The sequence below is a fragment of the Chiloscyllium plagiosum genome, unplaced genomic scaffold (genome assembly GCF_037043375.1).
Source record: "Chiloscyllium plagiosum isolate Xiang-an unplaced genomic scaffold, Cpla_swu_hap1 HiC_scaffold_4, whole genome shotgun sequence".
Taxonomy (NCBI): Eukaryota; Metazoa; Chordata; class Chondrichthyes; order Orectolobiformes; family Hemiscylliidae; genus Chiloscyllium; species Chiloscyllium plagiosum.
In genome coordinates, this window is record NW_028270142.1 from 46033622 (window position 1) to 46039621 (window position 6000).

The following is a 6000-nucleotide window of genomic DNA, read 5'->3' on the forward strand; positions in this document are numbered from 1 at the left end:
AATATGAAGGGCCTTTTTACCTTTGAGACAAACTTCGTCAAGGCAAACTCAAGAACCATTGGGAGGTATTAACCAGTGTTTGAACCACAGACTCTTCAACATAGAGGCCCACCTTCCTCCAAGCTTCCAAAATCACAAACCACCTATCCATGTCGGCTTCCCCAATTTCCAACTCCGCTCCAGCAGTTGTTTTCAGGAACTATTGACATGAGTCCTTGGAACTCACTACCCCAGGTCCATCATCGAACTCACCTCAACCTATAACTCAGCTCCAATCAATGGTATCCAACTCCAGGAATACCTCCTCAATTACTGTTAAGATGGCTAGGATTGACCCACTTCGTATGGCCCTCTTTCTCTCTCGCTCTGGCATTGTGTGATCTCTTCATCTGTAATTAAAGAAGGAAAGTGTAATGATGCTCTTGTACTACAATCATGATTTTAAATTATACATTTTGCTGGCTGTACACATTTCTGAATGCACTTTACCAACTAACAGGCATTGCAGTTAACCCCCTATCCATAACGATTATTGCCATACAGTGGAACATGTCTGAATCATGCCATCTTACACCACAGATAACAGTCTCCTAATTGCCTCATCTGTCACCCTATGGATCTCAAAAGGTTGCATGCTTTCCCACACCCACAGCCAGGTATGCTGGATAATCTCAAAGCTGCTAACTTCTGCCAGACAATTTCTGTCCACAGGCATTGGGACCTCATCCTTATGACTCAGAGTGACCAGGATGACTGGCAAAGAGTCATCATCCATCCTTGGGCTGTCCTTGATCTGGGGACCTCCCCAGCTCCTGGTTCCTTTCTCTCAGCTATCTTTGGGTGGCAAAGTGGCTGAGTGCTGCTTCACAACACCAGGGACGCAGGTTCAATTTCAAACTCGGGCAATTGTTTGCGTGGAGTTTGCACATTCTCCTTGTGCTTGTTTTTCTCCAGGTGCTCCAGTTTCCTCCCACAGTCCAAAGATATGCAGGTTAGGTGGACTGGCCTTGCTAAATTGCCCATATTGTCCAGGAATGTATAGATTAAGTGGATTCCCCATGGAATATGTGGGATTACAGAGATAGAGTAGGGAGTGAAATGCTCTTCAGAGAGTCACTGTGGACTTGATGGGCTGAATGGCCTGCTTCCATACTATATGGAGTCTATGATATCTGGGGAGCCAGAATGAGTCATAGGGGTGATCTTTGAATATGTCCTTAAACACTTATTATTTGTCAGGGGAATGGATCAACTACATTCAAATGTTCTTTCTTCCCTGACAAAGAGCCTGAATGTTTCAAACCTAGCTCACTGGGTTTTAAATTCTTCCACACAAAATACTCATGGCTCCAACATATGCATTCTGGTGCAGCTGCCACAGTGCCAAGAAATTAAAGGAGTGTCTCAAATGGGATGCCATACTCAACTTACAATTCATGGTCAGCCCCCTGTGCCCACAAACGTCTTGCCTTCCTGCACATAGTCAGTGACCACTATACAGATTACCTGATATCTTTCAAATGTTGGGAGTTAGTGATCCATGCATTTTTCAGTTGGACACCCATCTACGATTAAGAATGTAAAATATCCCCCTAGCTTATCTCTCCACGCTTCAGGCTCTCTGCCTTTATTCCTGATGAAGGGCTTTTGCCCGAAACGTTGATTTCGCTGCTCCTTGAATGCTGCCTGAACTACTGTGCTCTTCCAGCAACACTAATCCAGAATGTAAAATATCAGTCTTGAGAGTCTTCCTGCAGGGTGACTTCTTCAACACCTGGATGAAGGCATGGATGAGAGGAAATTGGAAAGCAAACAGCCTGGGCCAATTTCACACAGCTTCTGAAGTCTAATTCAGGGCTATCTTTGACAAAGCCCTGTAAATGGGTTGCTTGTCTGCCCTCTAGAGCAGGAAACAGTGCAAAACACAAGAGGGAATGAGTGGGGCATTGAATAGGAACAAGTGCATAAAATGAGGGATGTCCCAATTCTTAAAACTTTAGAATGAGAAAAACAGGCAATGTTATACGTTATGCAATCCTCAGCTCCTTGACCTGATCTGACCTTCATGTGAGGCCCGGCCCAGATTCAAAACTGGTCCAATTTGTTGCTGGTTATTTGAGAGGTGGAAATATTATTAACTTAGGGTGGCCTTAGAAGATAACCCTTTCACCATCTATTTCTGGCTCAGTTACTCAATGCTTTTTGGTTTATACAGAATCTCTCCATATAATCATACTGATTCTCAAAGTTACTGTTCTCTCTCCCAATCTCCTACACACTCTCTTTCCTGTGTTCTTCTCCCTCTCTTTCTTACCCTGTAACACCCCAATCCCCTCTCCCCTTTCTTTCTTCTCACTCCTCCTATATATTCTAGTTCCATAAGTTGAAAATAATGACAGCTTCAGACTCAAAATGCTGAAGCTTCATTGAGTCTATGTTTTACTGCTCTCCACATGGTTGATGGACAGATACATTTTTTGCTCAGAACATGACTGTAGTGCAACAGTGAATGTCACAACCTGGGCTGTATAACAAGTAGTTCTTATATCTTTATGAATAATATAACAATAATATTGCTCTTTCTTTAAAAAAATGTCTCTACATCAATTTAACTGTTCAAGTAATTAACTTTCTTTTCCAATGTATTTAACTGAAGAAAATTAAAAATTAACTTTTATAATTATACTCAAATATAAGTTCTCAAAAAACGTCATATCAAACTTGAAATGTTATTCTGTTTCTCAGTCTGCAGAAGCTGCCAGACCTGTTGAGTTTTGCCCACAATCTCTTTTATAATTAAACTGATCTCTTACAAATTCTGTCAGAATTTTTTTTATTATTCATAGTATTACTTAGGTGATGTTAGGATGTTATATCTCCAACTTGTAGGTTTGGTATTCATCACTCAGTGTTGAGTTGGCATGCTGCACATGTTGACATGTGTATTTCTCTTGGGGGGTATCGGAATCCTGCTTGATGTTTGTAATGCTTTGTTACTGGCTGGTAATGTTATTGATGTTGCACCATTTGTTTGTGATTTTTTCTTACTGGTTAGGGACATTGCTCGTGTTGTTGACAATTTTTCTGCTTTTCCTACTCAGATGTAGGTCAAATATTCCTTCTGATTGGCTTAACACTCTTGGTCTTGACCATGTTTGACCTTGGAATCTCAGCTTCACCAATTTGCTGGAATCTAGCATTTCATAATTGAATTTTGCACATGTGTAGTTTGTCCTTTTAGCAAAGCATGCAGCGATTTAACACGCTATTTAAAATGTTGACCTCCTTCTACCAGTAAATTGGTGAGTTCTTGCTTTCCTTCTGTGACAAAACTATTCGTTTGTCAAGGTTAGATGGTCCTGGAGTCATAGAGATGTGCAGCATGGAAACAGACCCTTCAGTCCAACTCATCCATGCCGACCAGATATCCCAACCCAATTTAGTCCCACTTGCCAGCACCCGTCCCATATCCCTCCCAACCCTTCCTATTCATATGCCCATGTTGCAATTGTACACCAGTCAATGAAGGTAAGCATGCAGGGACAGCAGGTAGTGAAGAAGGCTAATAGTATGCTGGTCTTCATAACAAGAGGGATTGAGTATAGAAGCAAAGAGGTTCTTCTGCAGCTGTACAGGGTCCTGGTAAGACCACACCTGGAGTATTGTGTGCAGTTCTGGTCTCCAAATTTGAGGAAAGACATTCTGGCTATTGAGGGAGTGCAGCGTAGGTTCACGAGATCAATTCCTGGAATGGCGGGACTACCTTACACTGAAATACTGGAGCGACTGGGCTTGTATACCCTTGAGTTTAGAAGACTGAGAGGGGATCTGATTGAGACATATAAGATTATTAAAGGATTGGACACTCTGGAGGCAGGAAACATGTTTCCGCTGATGGGTAAGTGCCGAACCAGAGGACCAGCTTAAAAATACGGGATAGACCATTTAGGACAGAGATGAGGAGAAACTTCTTCACCCAGAGAGTGGTGGCTGTGTGGAATGCTCTGCCCCAGAAGGCAGTGGAGGCCCAGTCTCTGGATTCATTTAAGAAAGAATTGGATAGAGCTCTCAAGGATAATGGAATCAAGGGTTATGGAGATAAGGCAGGAACATATACTGATTAAGGATGATCAGCCATGATCATATTGAATGGTGGTGCAGGCTCGAAGAGCAGAATGGCCTACTCCTGCACCTATTGTCTATTGTACCAGCTTCCACCACTACCTCTGGCAGCTCATTCCATACACTTACCATACTCTGTGTGAAAAAGTTGCTCCTTAGGTCTCTTTTATATCTTGCCCCTCTCACCCTAAACCTATGCCCTATAGTTCTGGACTCCCAAACCCCAGGGAAAAGACTTTGTCTATTTATCCTATCCATGCGCCTCATGATTTTATAAACCTCTCTCACGTCACCTCTCAGCCTCTGACACTCCAGCAAAAACAGCCCCAGCCTATTCAACCTCTCCCTATAGCTCAAATCTTCAAACCCTGGCAACATTCCTGTAAATCCTTTCTGAACCCTTTCAAGTTTCATAACATCCTTCCAGTAGGAAGGAGACCAGAAATGCACACAATCTTCCAAAAGTGGACTAACCAATGTCCCATCCAGGTGCAACATGACCTCCCAACTCCAGTACTCAATACTCTGACCAATAAAGGAAAGCATACCAAATGCCTTCTTCACTATCCTATCTACCTGCAACTCTACTTTCAAGGAACTATGAACATGCACTCCAAGGTGTCTTTGTTCAGCAACATTCCCCAGGACCTTACCATTAAAAGTATACATCCTGTTAAGATTTGTTTTTCCAAAATGCAGCACCTCACATTTATCTATATTAATCTCCACCTGCCACTCCTCAGCCCATTGGCCTACCTGATCAAAATCCCTTTGTAGTCTGAGATAACCGTCTTTGCTGTCCACTACACCTCCAATTTTGGTGTCATTTGCAAACTTACTTACTATACCTCTTATGCTCACATCCAAATAATTTATATAAATGATGAAAAGCAGTGGACCCAGCACCGATCCTTATGGCACACCTCTGGTCACAGGCTTCCAGTCTGAAAAACAACCCTCCAGCACCATCCCCTGTCTTGTACCTTTGAGCCAGTTACGTATCCAAATGGCTAGTTCTCCCTGTATTCTATGAAATCTAACCTTGCTGACCAATGTCCCATGGGGAACCTTGTCGAATGCCTTACTGTCCTTGGTTTTTTTAAGAGACATTCTAAATGACCCAAGGTTCCATCATTTCTGAAGTTTGAATGGTTCATTGGGGCCTTTTTGTTTACCCCTAACAGATAATGCCTCAGGCCTAAGCCTTGCATATCTTTAAAAAATGGTATAATCAAAGGGGAGTGACCAGTTAGCTGTGTAGCCAGCCTTCATTCGAGTTAGTCGCAGCAGGGAATGTGTGAAAAAGGCTGCTGAACTCTCTCCTCTGACTTGAAATGTGTCATTTTTAATTTTTGTGCTGAGGGGTCTGTTAATGGGGATTATTGCAAGTATCTTTGGAACAGCGTCATTAAGTTGGGATAGATGTCGGGTTTTTGCATAGGATAAGCTATCTGGTATTCTGTTTTCTGTTCTTTGTGTTTCATTTTGTAATTTTGTAAATAAAGTCTGATTGTTTAAAACTTGGCAGTCAGACTAGCTGAGTCACTCCTGGAATATCCACTTATCAAAAACAAATCTGGACTATCTGCTTAAAAACGCTTTGAGGGGTCGGGCCTGGTCCATAACACTTCCTCCTGGATACTTGAGGGAAATATCTTGCTTGGCAGAGTTGCCTCATACTTTCCGTTCAACAGCTCTACAGCCTTGAGATATGTAAATTGGAGTGACAGTGAAATAAGGTTTGGATCTTCCTTTATCTCTTGACATTTTATGTCAGTTCGCTTGACCAGCTGGACATGCATTTGTATAAACTCATGTCTCCTTGCATAATATTGGGATGATGTTGAACTTAAACTGTTCAGTGAATTCCTTAAATTC

At 42.2% G+C, this 6000-nt stretch overlaps 1 protein-coding gene across 1 annotated transcript in view; it reads left to right on the top strand.

Moving 5' to 3' along the window:
- Positions 1 to 5731, top strand: part of LOC122549216 (zinc finger protein 407) — a 525130-nt gene extending 519399 nt beyond the window's left edge. Inside the window, exon 10 of the mRNA XM_087986222.1 lies at positions 5651 to 5731. The gene's annotated coding sequence lies outside the window, so the exon portion shown is untranslated. The remainder of the gene's footprint in view (positions 1 to 5650) is intronic.
- Positions 5732 to 6000: the final 269 nt, after the last annotated feature.